The sequence below is a fragment of the Geotrypetes seraphini genome, chromosome 10 (genome assembly GCF_902459505.1).
Source record: "Geotrypetes seraphini chromosome 10, aGeoSer1.1, whole genome shotgun sequence".
In the NCBI taxonomy this organism is placed as follows: Eukaryota; Metazoa; Chordata; class Amphibia; order Gymnophiona; family Dermophiidae; genus Geotrypetes; species Geotrypetes seraphini.
Window position 1 is genome coordinate 72237742 of NC_047093.1, and position 21968 is coordinate 72259709.

A 21968-nucleotide genomic window follows, 5' to 3' on the forward strand; every position below is an offset into this window, starting at 1 on the left:
ACTCAAGACATTGAGTCACAAGTGATAACTAATATTAAAGAAGCTAATTTATTTGCCATACAGTGAGTGAACTGACATCACTGGATAAACTCGACTCCTAGCATTCAGCAGGTTTGTTTGTAATGGAGACATCAATGAACAATTGTTATTTTGTAATTCACTTCCAGAAACAACAAGATGTCAAAGACTATTTTGATGTTGTTGACATCTATTTCAATTCTCACAATTTGTCATGGAAATCATGCATTAGCATCGGCATGGACAGTGCTCCTTCTAAGAGGATTTGTCACACTGGTGAGTAGCAGCCACAATCGTATATTAGCAAGTCACAAGGAACATCCTCCCCATCGCTCACCTTTGGACATCTCTCCCTATCTCAAACCCAATCCCCAGCCCCAATCCAGCATCTCTCCCTCATTCTCAAACTCCCTGCCTCCATGCCCCACTTCCAACTAAAGAGGTGCAGGGAACAGAAATTTCACTCATCCCTGCTTGTGTTCGCAGAAATTTCACTCATTCCTGCTTGTCTTCGCAAGTATTCTCCATCCCCACCCATAATGGTCAGAAGTATTTCATGTAATTATGATACTAAAATATATGAGAGCCCCTGGCAGAAACTCATTTAGAAACTATGTATTCTTCCCAATTAATATTTTAAATAAGCAAAAACACGTAGGCTGCATGTGGAGATCCCCACAAGCAGCTGCCAGTAGACCTCTGATCATACTGCCCATGCATGTGTCAATGTGATCCTTGCTACATCAACTAAGGAAGAGAACTACGTATTATCCTCACGGGATTTCTGTAAACCCTGTGCCCATGCAGTTCTCTACTCGCTAGAGAGCGGTGAGAGGTTCGCAAACTCCCAGCAGGAAGTCCTTCTATCCGCACAGAATTTCCACAAGCCCCCCTTCCCCGGCTCTTCTCGCTGCTTTACTTATCCATAAGATCGCCTGTTACAAATCCCCCCGTTTTCTTTCTCTGGCGTCCCGCCCTTCTCTGATGCGTCTTTTCAACTCTCCTGCGTTCCTCTTGGAGAGCAGCTGACCCTCCTCTGACGCTACTTCCTGTTTCCGGCAAGGCGGGCCGATTTTGAGGAAGAGAAGTTGTGACCGGAGAAAAAAAGCTGTGGGACTGGTGGTGGGCAGCCTCAGGTATGAGTTTGAGGGGCGGGGGGTTTGAGAGAGAAATGCTAGATCGCGGACAAGGAGACCCATTGGACTAGGGAAAGATGGCAAGCTGGCTTTCCCCCTGGTCCCCGAATGCGTTCGAAGAGGAGTGCTCTGTGTGTGAGGGGACCCGAATGTGTGCGACTTGCTATCTCAGTAATCACTTTTCTTGCAATATGACCTGTTTCAGTTGACACTTGTCTATGACTCTCCAGCTTTGTTCTACTGATGCTGCTGCGCTTCTGCTTCAAGTCGTCATAGAAGAGCTGTACTCTTATATTTGACCGTTGAACTATGAGATTTATTAGAAACTTTGTAGTGCTGATTCTTGTATTGATATTAGGAAAAACGGATCTTCCAAGGTTGTGTCAAGTTTTATTAAAACAACGTAAGAATCACCATAAGCTGCAATAGATTAGAAATTCTGAAACATGGGCTGCAGTCTTTTTTTGCCATCAATTTCTTGTAGCATGCAGGGTTTGTCAGGTTGTTTGCTGAAAGCCCAATCCAGTGGTGAAAGGAGATAGCGCCTGATTTGCATGTATGTTATTGTGCACTGATCCCCCCTACAGTCTATAAATGATGTCTAAAGTTGTGCGTATACTGCGGTGTGTGTAGCTGATGAATGCCCAAAACTTAATTGGCTTAATCAGAAGTGATGATTGGCAATTAGCTTGTAATTGAAACTACAGTAATTGTAACTTGTGACCCTAGGCAAGTCACTTAGGGGAAGATTCTCAAAACTAAGATGTGCCTTTAATATGCTCGCTAAACTGATTCCAGCCTGTTTATCGTGGATGTACTGTATTTTAGCAAAGGATTATCAAAATGGCTTACCATGGTCTTTTCTGAGTTTTTTCTAGCAGTCTCCGATACTGCCATGCAAATGTAGTACAACAAGGTCATTAATATTAAAATGAGCACTTGTGAGTGATTCTCTATAATCGCTGAGTGATTCCCTAACCGTGTTGTGCCATAATTTGCTGACAGGTCCGAGCTGTTGTAGCCCTACTTTCTGATTAGTGCTTGAGCACTAACGGGAAAGTAAGGTTTGAAGCTCAGACCCCCCCCCCCCCCCCATGCAAATTAAAGTAAAACAAACAAACCCCAAATTGAAGATCAGCAGAAGAGATGCCCACTTCCTTCTGCCATCACCCAACCCCCCAACAACTCCCTCCAAAGACACCCCCCCCCTTGCCCATCACTTCCTTATTCAGGAAGTTTGGCCGGAGGGACACTTACCCTGCTCCGGCTGGCAGGCCCGCCTCTTACAGAATGGCAGGCCTTCCCCCCTCTCGGTGCATCCTGGGTACACCGGGGAGGGGACTAAGGCTCTGATTGGTCCAGATGCCTAAGGCTGCTTAGTCAAATAAAAAGGTAACACATTTCTGTCATCTGATGAACTGGGGTTTTTTTCTTGACCTTTATTTTGCACATGCATAAAAGAGAAATGAAGGATGATATGTTCAATGTTAAGGATATAGTTAATAACAGATGCTGAACAAGCATCTATCTAGTAGGGTTGTTTACTAGTGATTATATACTAATGATTTTATACCACATTCACATTGTCTGAGTACAGGTCTTGCATATTTCAGGAGGAAGGGGAACTTATCAAGTAAAATGTAATACTGGATTTTCTCCTGGTGGAATTCTATGCAAAAAAAATTTAAACAATATTTTTGCTAATTTATTATCCATAATTTTAGTACAATTCAGTATATTTATTAAATTATACTAGAGAAAATAAATAGCTTTCAATTTTTTTTTTGCTTAGTGACTTTCTTGTAGCAGAAGATATCAAATGGAACAGTAAAAAACTCTCTGCATCTCTGGAGTTGGAGACGGCATTTATACAAATGAAGCCTAGGCTACATTGTGAACCAATCCCCCCCCCCCCCACATACCTGTTCCCCAGAGCCAGCATCTTTCTTACCCTGTCCCCCAGAGCCAGCATCTTTCTCACCCCTGCCCCCCCTCAGCCAGCATCTCCTACCCTCTTTCCAAACTATCCTTCTGAACATTTCACTCTCCCCTTTCCTCCGCAGCCAACACTTCTCATTCTCTACCCATTTATCTCAGCGACACCAATTCCAATTATTGGCAACCTGCCACTATGTCTGCAGGCTTCTCTGTACTGCAGTCCCACCTGTGAAGAAAGAGGAAGTCATCAAGGACATACTGTAATAGAGGGAAGCCTGCAGAGCCCGCCCGGGCTGCCCAACAATGTGTCGGCAGCGATTCGAACCACACAGAGGGGAGTGCTGATTCTACGCCTGAGGAATTCTGTGCAAATTCTGCATTACGCAGTTGTGCAGAATTTCGCCAGAAGTATGGATTGTTGGTTCAACATTGTCTTGATACTGAATGTGACTGTTGAGTAAACTGAATGGACCACGCAGGTCTTTATCTACCATCATTTACTATCTAATATAATAAAAGCCTAAGTGCGCATGCACACTCCCACCTGCGTATTCTGTTTTCCGTGCGCTGTAGAGCCCCGCAGGTAGGAGTGCGCATGCGCGCTTAGGCGGAGGCTGTCAGCCACAGCGGCTGTCGGCAGAGGATAGGGAGTGCGCATGCGTGCTTAGGCGGAGGCTGTTGGCTGCGGCAGCTCTTGGCGGCTGTCAGCGGAGGCCAGGCGCGAGGTAAGGGGTGCTGCTGGACAGGGGAATAGACGGGGGGAAGGGAGAAAAAGGAAAGGAGGCCTACTGCTGGACAGGGGGACAGGAAAGAGGTGCTGATGAACAGGGGAAGAGACGGGGGGAAGAAAAAGGAAGGGAGGCCTACTGCTGGACAGGGGGACAGGAAAGAAGTGCTGATGGACAGGGGAAGAGACAGGGGGGGAAGAAAAAGGAAGGGAGGCCTACTGCTGGACAGGGGGACAGGAAAGAGGTGCTGCTGGACAGGGGGGAGATAAAAAAAAAAAGGGAGAAGGGCTGCTGCTGGATAAGGGGATCAGTGAAGGGGTGGTGGTGGACAGAGGGAAGGTAAAAGGAAGGGAGAATGGGTGGACAGCCGAGGAAAAATAAAGACAGAAAGAAAGACAGAAATACAGAAGGAGAGAGAGAGAGAGAGAAAGAAATAAAGACAGACACACATATATATTCTAGCACCTGTTAATGTAACGGGTTATAAGACTAGTATTACTATAATTAGCCCATGCTAATCATTAATAAACAACCCCTAAAGTAAGCCAAAACTTAGTATGTATATGTTGATTGTTCACTTGATATTCCACTAATGCAATAGGTTATAGTGGCTTACAATTTATACATGCATGGAAAGGAACGCCAAAGTCAAAAACAAAGGTAAACAGTCGTACAAACCAAAAACTAAACTAAAAATATCTACAATGTGTCTGCCCTTCTCTTCAGTCAACCCAAAGAAAAATTAAATGCCATCTTAAAAAAGTATGTTTTCAAAAGAGATTTAAATTTTTAAAAAGTTTTGTTCTGCTTGAATAAAAGATAGATTATTAAATAAAAAAGAGAGAAATTAAAAAAATATGTCAAGGGTCGAGTAAATTCATAATGAGCAAATTTTGGAGATGGAAGAACAAGTCTACCGGAATCAAGTGACCTCAGTAAACGAGAAGGGATACTGTACACAGTCATGTGAAAAAATTAGGACACCCCATGAAATATTCAGTTCTTTCTTAAGAAATGTTTGCATATTGATGCCAAATCTTTTTTTTTATTTATCTCTGGAAAAGAAAGTGATGTAATTGCAGGTAAGCAACAAATATTTTCCTTGATTTACTCATGAAACAAAAGATATCCACAAAAATGTGTATTCTAACTGAGGAATAAATTAGGACACCCTAATAGTTAGTGTTACCTCCTTTGGCTATAAGAACTACAGTAAGACGCTTCTTGTAGTCTTCTACCAGTCTCTGACATCGGTCTGTGGAAAATTTGGCTCACTCCTCAATGCAGAATTCTTTCAGCTGTGAGAGGTTTGAGAGGTTTTTTTTTTTTTTCATGTACAGCCTGTTTCAAATTGCCCCACATCATCTCAATGGGATTAAGATCAGGGCTTTGACTTGGCCACTCCAGTACTCTCCATTTCTTAGTTTTCAGCCAGTCGTTGGTGGATTTACTGGTATGTTTTGGGTCATTGTCATGTTGCAGGGTCCAGTTCTGCTTCAGCTTTAATTTTCTCACAGATGGTCTAACACAGTGGTCTCAAACTCAAACCCTTTGCGGCCACATTTTGGATTTGTAAGTACTTGGAGGACCGCAGAAAAAATAGTTAATGTCTTATTAGAGAAATGACAATTTTGCATGAGGTAAAACTCTTTATAGTTTATAAAACTTTCCTTTAACAATTAAAAGGAAAGATATATAAACTATAAAGAGTTTTACCTCATGCAAGATTGTCATTTCTTTAATAAGACATTAACTATTTTTTCTGCGGCCCTCCAAGTACTCTATTTTTTCTGCAGCCCTCACATTTAAAGTTTAATATATTTTTTTTCTCAAAACTGGCACATTTCAATCACTATATTGAAAATAAAATCATTTTCCTTACCTTTGTTGTCTGGTGACTTTATTTTTCTGTGCTTTCAACTATATTTCCAGGGCCTTCTTGTCCTTTGACTGCTTTTCTCTCCGTCTTCACTTTCTGCTTTCTTTTCAAAATCTACATTTCCATGTCTTCCTTCCCTTCCTATCTCTCTCTTCTTCCGTCCTATTTCCATGGTCTGGCATCTCTTTCCTTCCTTTGTCTCCCTCCCTCCTTCCTTCCTTTCCCCTGGTCTGGCATCTGTCTCCTTCCCTTCCCCCATGCACTGGCATCTCTCCCTCCCCTTCCATGGTCTGATATCTCCTTTCCTTCCCTCCCTCCCATGAACTTGGCTTCTTCTCTTGTTCCTCTCCTCTCCCTTCTCCTTCCTTCCCTCTCTTTCCCCAATTGGGTGCAGCAGCAGCAACAGAAGCAGCATTTCCCTTCCCCCTTTCCTGTGCAGGTGAGGCATTTCTCTTCCCCTTTCCCTCCCTCTCCCTTTCCCTGTACAGCTGCAGCAGCATTTCCCTAGGGTCCCCCTTTCCTATATAGCAGAAGCATTTCTCTTTCCCTTTCCCTTCTGTTCTCTTCCTTGTGGAGCAGCAGCATGTCTGGCCGGCTTGTTCTGTTCAAAGCCGCAGGTGGCGGCTCCTTGCGAGATCCGCGCCTGCGTCTGAAGCCTCTCTGATGTGACGTCAGAGAGGCTTCCGATGCAGGAGTGGATAGCGCAAGGAGCTGCCAACCCGCGGCTTTGAACGGAACGAGCCGGCCAGACACGCTGCTGCTCCAAAAGGAAGGGAAAGGGGAAGAGAAATGCTGTTGATCGCGTCCAGACCGTGGGCCACAAATAAAACCTGGAGAGCCACATGCGGCCCACGGGCCGCATGTTTGAGATCGCTGGTCTAACATATTCCTCAAGCAACCTCTGATACACGGTGGAATTCATGGTGGATTCTATGATGGTGAGCTGGCCAGGTCCTGCTGCAGGAAAGCATCCCCAAATCATGACACTTCCACCTCCATGCTCTATAGTTGGTATGAAGTTCTTTTCCTGGAATGCTGTATTTGGTGTATGCCCAACATGTCCTCTTTTCTGGTGTTCAAATAATTCAATTTTAGACTCATCTGTCCATAGGACACTATTCCAGAAGTTCTGGTGTTTGCCTACGTTTTCTCTGGCAAACTTCAGTCTGGCCTTGATGTTTCTCTTTGAGGACAAAGGTTTCCTCCTTGTACACCTCCCATGCAAGTTAAATTTGTGCAGTCTCTTTCTGATTGTAGAGGCATGCACTTTCACAACAGTAGCAAGAGCCTGCAGTACCGTATTTTCACGCATATAACGCGCGCGTTATACGTGTTTTTACAAACCGTGCATAACCTTGCGCGGTATACGCGTGAGCGCGTTGTACAAATTTTTTTTTACATAGTTCCCCCCCCCCGATGTCCGATTCACCCCCCCCGCAGGACCGCTCGCACCCCCACCCCAAAGGACCGCTCGCACGCACCTGCACCCCCACCCCGAAGGACCGCTCGCACGCGCTCCCACCAGCACCCGCATCCCCACCCTGAAGGACCGCTCGCACGCACTCCCACTCGCACCCGCACCCCCACCCTGAAGGACCGCTCGCACGCACTCCCGTCCTCTTGCCCCAGTCAACCGCGGCACCCCTGACACGATCGGGGCAAGAGGGAGCTCAAGCCCTCTTGCCCCAGCCAACCGCAGCACCCCCGACATGATCGGGGCAAGAGGGAGCTCAAGCCCTCTTGCCCCCCCCCCGACACGATCGGGGCAAAAAGGAGCCCAAGCCCTCTTGCCCCACCGACTCCCCAACTCCCCGACAATATCGGGCCAGGAGGGAGCCCAAACCCTCCTGGCCACGGCGACCCCCTACCCCCACCCCGCACTACATTACGGGCAGGAGGGATCCCAGGCCCTCCTGCCCTCAATGCATACTCCCCTCCCCCCAACGCCCGCCCTCCCCCAAGAACCTCCGACCGCCCCCCCAGCCGACCCTCGACCCCCCTGGCCGACCCCCACGACACCCCCACCCGCCTTCCCCGTACCTTTATGTAGTTGGCCGGACAGACGGGAGCCAAACCCACCTGTCCGGCAGGCAGCCAACGACGGAATGAGGCCGGATTGGCCCATCCGTCCCAAAGCTCCGCCTACTGGTGGGGCCTAAGGCACCTGAGCCAATCAGAATAGGCCCGGGAGCCTTAGGTCCCTCCTGGGGGCGGGGCCTTGGGCACATGGTCGGGTTGGGCCCATGTGCCCCAGGCCCCGCCCCCAGGAGGGACCTAAGGCTCCCGGGCCTATTCTGATTGGCCCAGGCGCCTTAGGCCCCACCAGTAGGCGGAGCTTTGGGACGGATGGGCCAATCCGGCCTCATTCCGTCGTTGGCTGCCTGCCGGACAGGCGGGTTTGGCTCCCGTCTGTCCGGCCAACTACACAAAGGTACGGGGAAGGCGGGTGGGGGTGTCGTGGGGGTCGGCCAGGGGGGTCGCGGGTCAGTTGGGGGAGTGGTCGGAGGTTCTTGGGGGGGGCGGTCGTTGGGGGGAGGGGCGGTTTGCGTCGAGGGCAGGAGGGCCTGGGATCCCTCCTGCCCGTAATGTAGTGCGGGGTGGGGGTAGGGGGTCGCTGTGGCCAGGAGGGTTTGGGCTCCCTCCTGGCCCGATATTGTTGGGGAGTCGGCGGGGCAAGAGGGCTTGGGCTCCCTTTTGCCGCGATCGTGTCGGGGGGGGGCAAGAGGGCTTGAGCTCCCTCTTGCCCTGATCGTGTCGGGGGTGCCGCGGTTGGCTGGGGCAAGAGGGCTTGAGCTCCCTCTTGCCCCGATCGTGTCGGGGGTGCCGCGGTTGGCTGGGGCAAGAGGACGGGAGTGCTTGCGAGCGGTCCTTCGGGGTGGGGGTGCGAGCGGTCCTGCGTTGGGGTGAATCGGACGTCGGGGGGGGATCAGGTTTTCAGGGTGGGGACAGGACTTCAAGGGGGAGAGGAGAGTCGGGGCGGGCGAAAGGAGAGTCGGGGAGGCCAGAGGAGAGTCGGGGCGGGCAAAAGGAGAGTCGGGCAGCGACGGGAGAGTCGGGCAGCATGCGCGGTATATGGGTGTGCGCGGTATATAAAAATTTCTGTACATAGATTTGTGTTTTCCGCGCGCTATACCTGTGTGCGCGTTTTACACGGGTGCGCGTTATCTACGTGAAAATACGGTAGGTCCCTTGATGACATTTTAGGGGTTTTGGAGACTTCTTTTAGCATCTTGCGGTCTGCTCTGGGGGTCAGCTTGCTTGGAGGGCTAGACCTGGGCAAGTTGACAGTTGTTTGGAAAGTCCTCCACTTGTACATTACTTTCCGGACTATGGAATGGCTAATGTCAAAATTCTTTTGAGATCTTTTTAATTCACTTACCAGACTTATAAGCTGCTACGCTCTTCTGTCTGAAGGACTCAGACAGCTCTTTGATCTCACAATGGTGTTCACTCTCACCGCAGCAGTTATGAGCACACCAAACTAAATGTCTAAGATTTAAGTAGGGCAAACCTTCTTCAAAATGCTGAGAAATGATGTTCTAATCATGTGCACCTGATGTGATACATGTGTGTGTAATTTGAGCTACTTTAAGTGGGAGGATATGTGGAGGGTCCTAATGTATTCCTCAGTTAGAATACACATTTTTGTGGATATCCTTAGTTTCATGAATAAATCAAGGAAACTTTTTGTTGTTTACCTGCAATTACATCACTTTGTTTTCCAGAGATAAATAAAAAGAAAAGATTTGACATCAATATATGATCATTTCATAGGGTGTTGATAGATATATAGATAAGATCATTATTCGCTTGAATCTCTCTTCACCACCCCCCTCCCCACCATCAGTCCCTGGAAAAATTGTCTTGCATGAAACTGGTTCTTGGTGGGAAAAAAAAGGTTGAGGACCACTGCCCTAGAGAAGAGGACGGACAGGGGAGATATATAGACTTTTAAATACCTAAAAGGCATTAATATGAACTAAAACAAATTTTTTTTTTAAAAGACTGGGAAACTGTAAAACTAGAAGGCACAAAACAAAGCTGCAAGGGGATAAACTTAAGCAACAACAGGAATTATTTTTTCATGGAAAGGGTGACTGGAATGCCGTCCTGCCAGAGGCAGTGGGGGGGAAAAAAAAAGTAGTGATGGAATTCAAAAAGGAATAGGCTAAACACAGATCCCAATATTGCAAAATGGTGGAATAAAAACAAAACAAATGATTTTCACACTTCAAAAAGGCATGGTGGGGCAAGTACATCGCTAGCTAGGTTTGATGGACCATGCAGGTCTTTATCTTCCATCATTTATACTATATTATTATTTGACAAGGATAAAAAAACACCCTTAAAAACAAAACACATATATCCACACCAGACACTACAATGTAGAATAATGATTCATGCAGGTTATTTGACTAATTTTTTGTCACAAACAGTTTTAAGTATAAACAACCAGGTATAAACCATAGAACAAAAGGAAAAAAATAGTGAGCAAAAGTCTTGAAACCTACAGCTTAGATTGCTACATAATATTGATTCCATTTTTGATGCATCAAGAGTACTGTTGGATTACTAGAATCTTGCCTCCGCCAGAGTCTAATATTATTTTCTTTCATTTTGATCTGGTTCCTGTAAAAGTTTTTCATTAACTGGAGAGTTAATTTTGATTCTACATGTTCTTTTGATTCCCAAATTTCACAGGTACTTAAAGGATTCTAATGGTTGTGGCGAATCAGATTCATCAGTTCTGTTTTAGATTCTCGGGCATTGCATACTTTCTTGGAGATCAGACTCCACAGGTGACCTCTTCAGCCAACTAGGAACAGAAAATTGCTGTGGTAGAAATTTTTTGCTCTTTTTCTGCAACCACAGTGAAGGGACAATGGGTGCAATGAGAATTACCAAAACATTAACAGCCCTAAAGTCTGGGACGAAGCGGGGGATGCCATCAGCTTTGACAACAAGAGTAAGAAGAGATGGTGGTTTTGATAATACCGGAGGAAAGAAAAGTGACAATCAGTGGAATCATGATTCTCACCGTACTGCTTACAACATTGTCAGTGGAAGCCCAAACCGGGAAGTCTGGGGGAAGGGGCAAAAGCATTCATGCACGGACCCTGATAATGAAAGCAAAGAACAACATCAAGTCTGGCAATCAAAAGTGCATTTGTACTTTATATAATTCAAATTGCCAAATAGAAAAATGTGATTTTCAGTCAGAAAGAGAAAACCAGAATCGCATTCCTTAAGGTCAGTAACTAGGTATCCAAATAAGCACAGAGAAAATTTACAACTTGATAATCTTCTAAAAACAAAACAAAACAAAATTTTGCCAGTACAGAACTCAAAGGAAGCAGCCGTAGAAGAAACGCACAAAATGAGTCAGGATCAAACTATTGTATGTTCGAAAGGAAGACAAGAAACAGTTCTTGTGTACAAGCTGCGAGGTAAAGATCTTAGACTGATTCAAACACCGCTTGCAATTCATTCCACATAACAGCATGTCCTACCTCAGTGTTAACACAGTCTCTACGGTTGTTGTGTAAAACACACTAAATCACAAATAGTCAGGCTTACTTTGTTTAAGAGTACAGACAGTCAAAGTTCATTATGTAAAGAGAACAGATCCCAAGTGTCTGCAGTCAAACCTCTGAGCAAACCATAGGGAGAGACTTCTGTGCAGACTATCATTGATCAAATGTTCTCTCAGAGAAACTATTCAAGTGAACAATTTTGACTGATATAACCAAAGACAAATTTTTTCAGTGCTTATTGCTTAAGTGATTGTCGATTATAATACTGAAAAAATACTTAGCTTGGGTCGAACTTCACAACCCAGCCCGCTCAATAGATATAATCCAATAAATCCAATATCCAATAAGAAACATAGAAACATAGAAACATAGAAAGATGACGGCAGAAAAGGGCCAAGGCCCATCAAGTCTGCCCACTATAGACCCTCCCCTTAAGATTAGCTAGTGTTTTGCCCTGACCCTCTTAGGGATCCCACATGGGCGTCCCATTTATTCTTAAAATCTGGCACGCTGCTTGCCTCGATCACCTGCACTGGAAGCCCGTTCCACCGATCAATCACTCGCTCCGTGAAGAAATACTTCCTGGTGTCGCCGTGAAACTTTCCGCCCCTGAGTTTGAGCGGGTGCCCTCTTGTGGTTGAGGGGCCTCTAAGAAGGAAGATGTCATCTTCCACTTCTATACGTCCGGTGATGTATTTAAACGTCTCAATCATGTCTCCCCTCTCCCTGCGCTCCTCTAGAGTGTAGAGCTGCAAATTGTCTAGTCTTGCTTCGTACGGGAGACCTTTAAGCCCTGAGACCATTCTGGTGGCCATTCTTTGGACCGACTCGACCCTCTGCACGTCTTTGCGGTAGTGTGGCTTCCAGAATTGCACGCAGTATTCCAGATGAGGTCTCACCATGGCCCTGTACAATGGCATAATGACAGCAGGCTTTCTGCTGACAAAACTTCTACGGATGCAACCCAGCATCTGCCTTGCCTTTGAGGAAGCCTTCTCCACCTGATTGGCAGATTTCATGTCTGCACTAATGATTACTCCCAAATCTCGTTCCGCTGAAGTCCTGGTCAAGGTCTCCCCGTTCAAGGTATAAGTTCTGCACGGGTTTCTGTTACCTAGGTGCATGACCTTACATTTTCCAGCATTGAAGCCCAGCTGCCAGGTTGAGGACCAGCATTCCAATGTGCGCAGGTCCTGCGCCATACTATCTTGTAAATTGTCCTCGCTTACCATATTACATAGTTTGGCGTCGTCGGCGAATAATGTTACTTTACCTTGAAGCCCTTGAGTCAGATCTCCTATGAATATGTTGAAGAGGAGCGGACCCAAGACCGAGCCCTGAGGCACCCCGCTGGTCACCTCCGATGTCCCAGAGAAAGTACCGTTAACCATCACCCTCTGACGTCTGCCACTCAGCCAATCTCTGACCCATGCCGTCAGAGTCTCTCCCAACCCCATTGATTTCATCTTGTTTAACAGTCTGCGGTGTGGGACGCTGTCAAAAGCTTTACTGAAGTCCAGGTACACTATGTCCAGTGAATCTCCTTCATCCAGTCTTTTTGTTACCCAGTCAAAGAAGCTGATGAGGTTTGATTGGCAGGACCTACCCTTGGTGAATCCATGTTGATTGGGGTCCCGTAGATTCCCTTCGTTCAAGACCGTGTCCAACTGGCGTTTGATCAGTGTTTCCATGATTTTGCATACTATTGATGTCAGACTCACCGGTCTGTAATTTGCAGCCTCTGTCTTGCAACCCTTTTTGTGTAGAGGAACGACTTTAGCTGTTTTCCAGTCCAAGGGGACTGTCCCTGTACTCAGTGAGAGATTGAATAGTACGGCTAACGGTTCTGCCAGGACATCACCTAACTCCCTAAGCACTCTGGGGTGCAGATTGTCCGGTCCCAGAAGATCTCCGTTTCGCCCGGAAATATATTATATCAGGCTTCTTCAGAAAATAAGGATTTGGTCAAGGACAGACACTCTTGGACTATCCATGACTAGCCACAGAGTCGAGCAGCGGTATAACTTTCAACTAACAGCTCGTAGCGGCAAACGCAAAACCTCAGTGTTAAACATATAAACAGTGCAAACGTATACGAGAAAGGATTGGTGACACAGAAAGATGTAAGCGAAGGGTGTCACACACACAGGCAACATAAGCCTTACAAGTCTCATCTGTCTAGGAGGGGGAGAATCCTAAGTGCCTTTATGACTCATTACAAAAACAATATAACAATGCAAAAATATTCGCTTATCTTACCTTATAAGCGAAGTACAGTAATAAGAGACAATAAAATCTTATACTCTATAAAATTTTTAACCTCACAAATGACAGAGTGGGCAGGGGGGTTCTATAAATAATTTCATTCTTCCCGAAAGAATGGCAGCTGCTTATATTCATGAGGAGCGCTTCCCGAAAGTACCCCGAGATTTTTCCCAAAAAACTCCGTAATAGAACCCAAAGCTTGAACTTAAAATAAAGGGTGGGAACAGGACGCCAATACCAGTGAGTATTAAAGAACAGAAAAAATTCAGAAATACTCACAAAATATTGGTGATGTCATTTGCCCCTCCCGGGCGGGCTCCCAACTAAAAAGAATAGGTCCCAATTATTGCCCCACACTCTCTCTCTGTCATTAGCAAGACAGATGCATCTGGGGACAATATCTTAGAGACAAGAAATTATCTCCCAAACATGTCCAGTTTATTGTCAGCTTTACAACCCTTTTATATCATTTTACATGAGTCAATGTCATCAGCATGTGACGTAAATACAAACCATATATGGACACAGGTCACATGAAACTTTAAAGAAATAACAAGCATCTTTCTATCTAAAGGCCAAAGTTTAAAGGTGCTTTGGTCAGCAGAGCCTTTTTCTTATCTAAAGCTTCTTGCAAATACAGCTATGAAAACAATTGAATTCACTTCACAACAAGATAAGAACACACATCTTCTCAAACATAAAATGGCCTTGTAGTATTTCAGCAAGAGAAGGCAAACAGTGTCTGGATTTACAGCTTCAAACATAGCATAAGGAAAACTACAAGGTACATCATACATGTCCCTTCACACAGTATGGCTGGGAAACATCATGTCAGGTTACAACTTCTGTCTCTGTGCAGACAGAAAATGTTACCCAGACAGAGGGAGTGGTTCCATGTGCAAGATGTCTTTAGCTTGAATCCCTCATGAAGGATGTAAAGGAACTGAGAGAGGAGGTGGCAAAGACTGTGAAGTATCCATGAGAATGAGAGGTACATCAATGAAATAGTTCATGAGGTTTCAAAGATTTCCAGCAGTGGGGAAGAAGAGGCTGTGCTGAGGGAAGACAGCTTTCCAGATGTCCCCTTGGTGCTGCTCGGTGATCTTAATGTGGTTTTGGATCCGGATGTGTCGTGGGGGGGCCTATCCGGTGGATTTTAGATCGGCGAGAGGTATCAGTTTTGTAGTGTATTATATTTAGTGGATGTCTGGAGACTGCAACATGCTTTGGATAAAGATTATACTCATATGGCCCATGCTCATCTCACCATGTTCAGAATTGATTACATCTTAGCCACTTCCTCCTTTCTTCCTCGGTTGACTCGAGCAGAGATAGATACATTCACTTTTTCCGATCATGCGTTAGTTTGGGTGGAGGTCCAGGGTATGCAATTCGGTAGCAGACCTGGTCTGTGGAAATTCCCTCACTTTTTGTATTGGTATCAATGTTTTCAGGAACATCTTGTTCGACAATGGGAGCAGTTTTTGTTGGATAATGTTTCTTCTGCCTCTAACCCAGTGTTGTTGTTAGAAACTGCCAAGGCAGTTCTTCACGGGGAAACTATAGCATATGTGGCCCGGCAGCGGAAAGAGCATGCTAAAGATCTGTTATATTTGCAAAAGAATGTTCAGACCTGCAAACATCGATGCCTAGCATCCGGGACTCAGTTAGATTATGATTCCCTTCAGGTGGCGCGGGTGGCTCTGCAATCTAAAATCAATGAATATGCCATGCAGTCCCAAATGTCTTTCCGACGTACACTTTATAAGTATGGTAATTGTTCGGGTAGACTGTTGGATCGTTTGGTGCATCCTTGGCAGGGCCCTCATTTTTGTAAGGGTCTCTTTCACCATGGTTCTATTGTAACGGATAGAGATCAATTGATGGAGATCTTTTTCGAGCATTTCCAGGAGTTTTATACCGAGCTGCGGACTGCCCCTTTCACTTTAGATTCTTATCTGTAGACTCTTTCTTTGCCACAATTATTTGGGGAGGCTAGTCAGTTTCTACATGAGCCCATTACTGCTCAGGAAATCTGTCAGGTGATAAATGAGTCTCCCTTGTCCAAAGCCCCAGGACCTGATGGCCTTTCCTCTGAATTTTACAAAATTTTGCAAGAAAATATTGTTGGTCATCTGGAGGCTTATTTTGCTAGGGTGGTGTCGGATGGAGCATTTCCAATTCATGTGAATCATGCTCACATAGTGCTGATCTGGAGTCCATGGACTCATATTGGCCTATCTCGTTATTAACTTTGAACTTAAGGTGTTGGCAAAGATCTTGGCTCTGTGTCTGTTGTTATTGCTACCTAGGTTGATCCATCAGGACCATGTTGGTTTCGTCCGGGGCGACAGGCAGTGTGGAATGTGAGGAAATTGATGGCAGCTCTGGGACATAGCGTAACTAATTCTCTCCTGGCCCTTTTGATTAACTTGGATGCCTGTAAAGCTTTTGATTGTGTGGAATGGAATTACTTGTTCTAAGTTCTGACCAAATATGGGCTGAGGGGCCCTTTTCTGTGCATGATGCAGATTCTCTATACCAACCCTAGCGCGACAGTGCTGGTCAATGGCACGGTGTCGGGAGATTTTCGGGTGGAAAGGGGAACGTGTCAGGGGTGCCCCTTATCCCCCTTATTATTTATCTTATCTTTGGAACCCCTGTTGCGGCAGATTCAGGAAGATAGTTCCATTTGGGGTCTTCCTGTAGGATGGGAAGAAGTCTGTTGTTTGCCATTTACCGACGATGTCTTATTGTTATTAACTCAGCCCTACAGATCTTTGCAACGAGTATTACAGTTCGTTGCTTCCCATGGGAAGGTGTCGGGCTTTGAACTCAATTTAGAAAAATCTGAGGCTTTACCTATCAGTGGATACAATTATGAGGACTGGACTTCCCCATTTCCATTGTGGAAGATGGCGCATAGACTCAAGTACCTGGGGGTTTATTTCACTGGGGACCTTAAGAAAGCTTATGCTGAAAATATTAAAGTTTTACTGGGAAAATCCATGGATTTATTGGCTCTTTGGACCAGTTTCCCGCTAATCTTATAGGGCAGAATTGCACTATTTAAAATGGTATTGTTTCCTAAAGGGTTATTCCATGTCAAGTGATCAAGGGCTCCCTGCATGACCATCACGGATTTTGATAAAACTTTATGCACAAAGTCCCACATGTATCAAACGAACTTTGGTAAAGTTTTAGTTTTGCCTGTGGAATATTTGTGGAGATATAGCCATTTGTTTGACCCCATACTGCAATGACATACAGTACGACAGTGACATTCTGACAACTTTGAGACACAATATCTCATGAGCTATGTTTCCAAAAAAACTGAAACTTAGCTACCCTGCACAACTTTTGGAGCTCTATTCAGTGCTACCAATAATAATTTTTGTCGAGCACTGAGTGAATGGCTGAATTACAGTAAACATGGCCGAAAAAATTAGTGCTCCAAAAAAAGTCAAAGTTTGACATTACTTAGCTCCCACAATAATTGAGTAATAAATGCGAAATTTGGCGCATAATGTCTCAGTACAACGTTGTTTTCAAAAGTACAATTTCAACCTCCAAGCTCTTTCCATTAGTTTACAAATTAAGTGTAAAGTTGCTAATTTGTGTAAAAAGGCCAAAAATAGGGTATTTTCAGCCTGCTTTTACAGAAAAATACCTTTCAGAAACTCTTTCAAATCAGTCTCATTAGAAAGAGCATATTTCAAACCCCCTAGAAAAGTGGGCTTCATTTTTCAACGCAGGTTAACAATGCTCGAAAAAGGGGGACAAAGTTGGGAGATGTCACCATGGCAACGGCCTACGTTTCAACTTACAATTATGTCACTTTTCACACTGTTTTTCCCTATTTATTTTTATTCAAGCTTTGGGTACAATTATAGTGTTCTTAATTAATGATTATTCCTAACTAGAAATTGAGGTGATAATTTTGTTGCATGCAGATCACAAATTACAACTTGTTTTCTTTTTCAGATCCACATTATTATTAATTCAGTTTAAAATGGATGCCAACGAATCGACTAATAATAATCCTTTTCTGCCAGACTGTGCCATTGGGCAAAAATTGTTGTCAAAGTGTCATGACGGCACATTTTATTCTAAAAAATGTGGGCTCATTTTTTTTACATAATTTGTCAACCGATGAAAAATTGCTTATCACTCGGCGCTCTGAAGTTGAACTGATGGATAAAGACCAAATCTGCCTCCACCACAAAGCAAAGTATCTCGACAAATACAAATTAAAGCAAACATCGTGTTGTAATCCATTTGAAAAGAAAAATCACATTGTTCAAAGTGGATTGTTAAAAGTCGATCTTGCCATGTCTAATGATTTTAGAAAAGTGGCAAAAATAAATATCAAGCCAGGTCAGAAACTTTGCAGTAGGTGCAAAGCCCAATACGTTTCAATGAGTGAAGCTACTGCAGCATCTTCATCTTCAGACGATTTTGATATCAGCATCTCCGATGCAGTTGATCAAAGCTTGACTGCTTTAGGAACCTCTCCATTGAAAATTCGAAGGTTAGCTAGTAGAGATAAAGCCGGCTATGTGATATGAAAAATTGAACGTGTGCAGAATGTGATAGCCAAGAAGATTACATCTGCTGCTGGAGTTTCAGCTGAAGAAGTTGGGTCGTCTCGTCAGTCTGTAGAATGCAAGTTATGTGAAGATTACACTGACCTCATTGAAGAAATGAAAACGAAAATTGCAATATCCAACAGGTCAATGAAAGTTCAATTATTGACGATGGCCCCAAAAAGTTGGTCAATAAAAGAAACAGCAATGAAGTTTGGCGTTTCAGAGCGCATGGTCAGAACAGCCCAAAAAGTAAAGAAAGAGAAAGGCATTTGTTCTATACCTGATGCAAAAATTTGCAAGTCCCTTCCAAAAGAAATTGCAAATAGAGTTCAAGATTTTTACGAAGACGATGAATTCAGCAGAATATGTCCTGGCAAAAAAGATTGCATTTCAGTCCGCCTCAATGGTTTAAAAGTACAAAAGCAAAAGCGGCTGCTGTTGTGTAATTTAAAAGAGCTGTACGTGGCGTACTGTAACAAATACGGAACTGAAATTGGTTTTTCCAAATTCTGTGAGCTCAGGCCAAAGTGGTGTGTAACCGTTGGTGCATCAGGTGCACACTCCGTGTGTGTCTGCACGATACATCAAAATGTAAAGTTCATGCTACAAGGCGCCAATGTCAAAGAGAACTACTAAGTTCTTATGGAAAAAACTGTGTGCAACCTAAATGTCAAGGACTGTATGCTACAATGATGTCAAAACTGCCCTGGTGAAGAAGCACTAACAGAATACCTGGAAGAAATATTCAAGGATTTAGATCCAGAAGAATCAATAGAATTTAAGCAATGGGTTCACGCTGACCGTGAAACATTAGAAACAAGCGTACTAACCATGGACAACTTTAATGAAAGACTTGCAAGCAAGATTTGGAAGTTGACAAGCCACCATTTCATTTCAAAACATCAAAGTGAATATTTGAAGATGTTGAAGACAGGCTTAAAAGAAACGGAAATGATCGTTTTGATGGATTTCGCTGAAAATTACTCATTTGTTGTACAGGATGCCGCCCAAGGCTTTCACTGGGAAAATTCACAAGCTACGGTACATCCTTTTGTTGCATATTACCTCAATGAAGTGGGCACAGTTGCAAGTTGTAAACTGTTGCATTATTTCTGATCATATGCAACATGATACGATATCTGTACACGTGTTTATTCAAAAGTTGATCGAATTTTTGGTAACTCAAACAAACATTACCAAAATATACTACTTCAGTGACGGCTCAACTGCACAATATAAAAACTACAAGAACTTTGTGAATTTGTGCAATCACAGAAATGATTTCAACATTGAGGCTGAATGGAATTTTTTTTGGAACTAGCCACGGAAAATCACCCTGCGATGGAGTTGGTGGAACAACTAAACGACTGGCTGCCCGGGCTAGCCTCCAAAGACCATCAACGGATCAAATATTGACGCCAAAGGATCTATTTAACTTTTGTGACCAAAATATACACGGAGTTAAATACATTTATGTTCCAAAAGAAGAAATTGAAGAAAGCAAAAAGTTTCAAGAAGAAAGATGGCATGAAAGCAGCACAGTAGCCGGTACCAGATAGCACCACCAATTTGTACCAGTCGACTCAAACTCGGTTCGTGTCAGCAAAGTTTCAAATGACACAATAAATTTTGTTGCCAAAATTTCTGATACTGCCATTCCAAATTTGAAAGTGTCCGAAATCTTTCCTGGTTGCTACATTGCCTGTACTTACGATAATCAATGGTGGATAGGCAACGTTGTTGAAGTCTCAATTGAACAAAACGATGCATTGATAAAATTTATGCATCCTCACGGTCCAGCTCATTCGTTTTATTGGCCAGAAAGGCAAGACGTTTGTTGGGTTCCAGAGCAACACCTCATCTGCATGCTTTGTGCCCCTTCAGTTACATCAGGGGTGTCCAATGTCGGTCCTCGAGGGCCGCAATCCAGTCAGGTTTTCAGGATTTCCCCAATGAATATGCATTGAAAGCAGTGCATGCAAATAGATCTCATGCATATTCATTGGGGAAATCCTGAAAACCCGACTGGATTGCGGCCCTCGAGGACCGACATTGGACACCCCTGAGTTACATCATCCGGCCGCCAATATCAGTTTCCAGAAACTGCATTGAAGAAAGTGGCTCAAAAATTTAACAGAATGTTATAAAGATTGCTGGCAGTTAAAATCAAAGTGGACTTCACTTTGGCTTGGGAACCATATAAGATACCCAATTTAGGCTTGGGAACCTAAGATAAGACACCCTAATCATTGGCTTTGGAACCAGAAAGATACCAACAAAAGGCTTTGGAACCTTGACAAAGAAACCAAATACGAGGCTTGGGAACCTGGACGAAGTGGCCCACCCGTGGCTGGTATTGCACAGCTATCGGGCGTGACCCCTATGGCGATGGGGTTGCCAGTTCAAACTCTTGAACTGGTAGTGACAATGTCACCATGGACCAACGCAATAGAGTAGTAGTAATACTACGTCAATACAAAACTGTAACTTTAAAAATGACAGAACTATGTTGAAATAGAAGTTGTTGCCGTGGCAACGTCTCCCAACTTTGTCCCCCTTTTTCAGCCATTGTTAACCTGCGTTGAAAAATGAAGTCCACTTTTCTAGGGGTTTGAAATATGCTCTTTCTAATGAGACTGATTTGAAAGAGTTTCTAAAAGGTATTTTTCTGTAAAAGCAGGCTGAAAATACCCTATTTTTGGCCTTTTAACACAAATTAGCAACTTTACACTTAATTTGTAAACTAATGGAAAGAGCTTGGAGGTTGAAATTGTACGTTTGAAAACAACGTTGTACTGAGACATTATGCGCCAAATTTCGCATTTATTACTCAATTATTGTGGGAGCTAAGTAATGTCAAACTGACTTTTTTTGGAGCACTAATTTTTTCGGCCAAGTTTACTGTAATTCAGGCATTCAATCAGTGCTCGGCAAAAATTGTTATTGGTAGCAATGAACAGAGCTCAAAAAGTTGTGCAGGGTAGCTAAGTTTTAGTTTTTTTGGAAACACAGCTCAGGAGATATTGTGTCTCAAAGTTGTCAGAATGTCATTGTCGTACTGTATTTCATTGTGGTATGGGGTCAAACAAATGGCTAAATCTCCACAAATTTTCCACAGGCGAAACTAAAACTTTACCAAAGTTTGTTTGAGACATGGTGGACTCTGCATATGAAGTTTCATCAAAATCCGTGATGGTCATGCAGGGCACTTTCCAAGAATCTGATCACTTGATATGGAATGACCCTAAATGGATTTATGTGATGCAAACATTCCCTATGTATATGACCAACAAAGACAGTTCTGCGTAAATTCCTTTGGAATAATAAGAAACCCAGATTGACTCTTAAGCAGCTTTCCTTGCCAGTGGGAAGAGGTGGTTTGGCCTTGCCCGATTTGAGAAAATAAAAAAATTGCTTGCCTTCTAAGACATCTAGTGGACTGGATTAAGAACACTCAACATTATTCTCCTGTTACTCTTGAACAGCAGTTGATGGCACCTATGCATTTGCTCTATTATCTTCATGCTAAAAGACCACATCGGATTTTTCCTACTCATTCTCATCCGTTATTGAAATCTATGCGCCAGTGTTGGCATTGGCTGTGTAAACATATGCATTTGCTTTTTACATCTACCATACTTTTGCCTTTGTGGGGGAACTGTGATTTGGACCTGGATGGCTCCAAGCTGTACTTGCAGAGATGGTCTACCAATGGTTTATGTTATGTACGGGATGTGGTGTCTGATCAAGGACTCCTGCTTTCTTTTCAAGACCTTCAAACTTGTGGTTCCTTGCAGATTCGTGACTGGTTCTCCTATGGTCAAGTTGCCCATTACCTCCATTCCTTGGACCCTCATACCTTGAATGAAGATATGGCAGAC

General features: G+C 44.1%; 1 protein-coding gene across 5 annotated transcripts in view; it reads left to right on the top strand.

Annotated features, from left to right (window-relative positions):
* The first annotated feature begins 896 nt into the window (after positions 1-896).
* The window catches only part of MAPKAP1 (MAPK associated protein 1), a 479755-nt gene continuing 458683 nt past the window's right edge, over positions 897-21968 (top strand). For 2 of the 5 annotated variants that reach the window (XR_004540893.1, XM_033961254.1), the window contains exon 1: positions 897-1154. The gene's annotated coding sequence lies outside the window, so the exon portion shown is untranslated. The remainder of the gene's footprint in view (positions 1155-21968) is intronic. The other 3 variants (XM_033961253.1, XM_033961252.1, XM_033961256.1) reach the window with 3 other exon arrangements.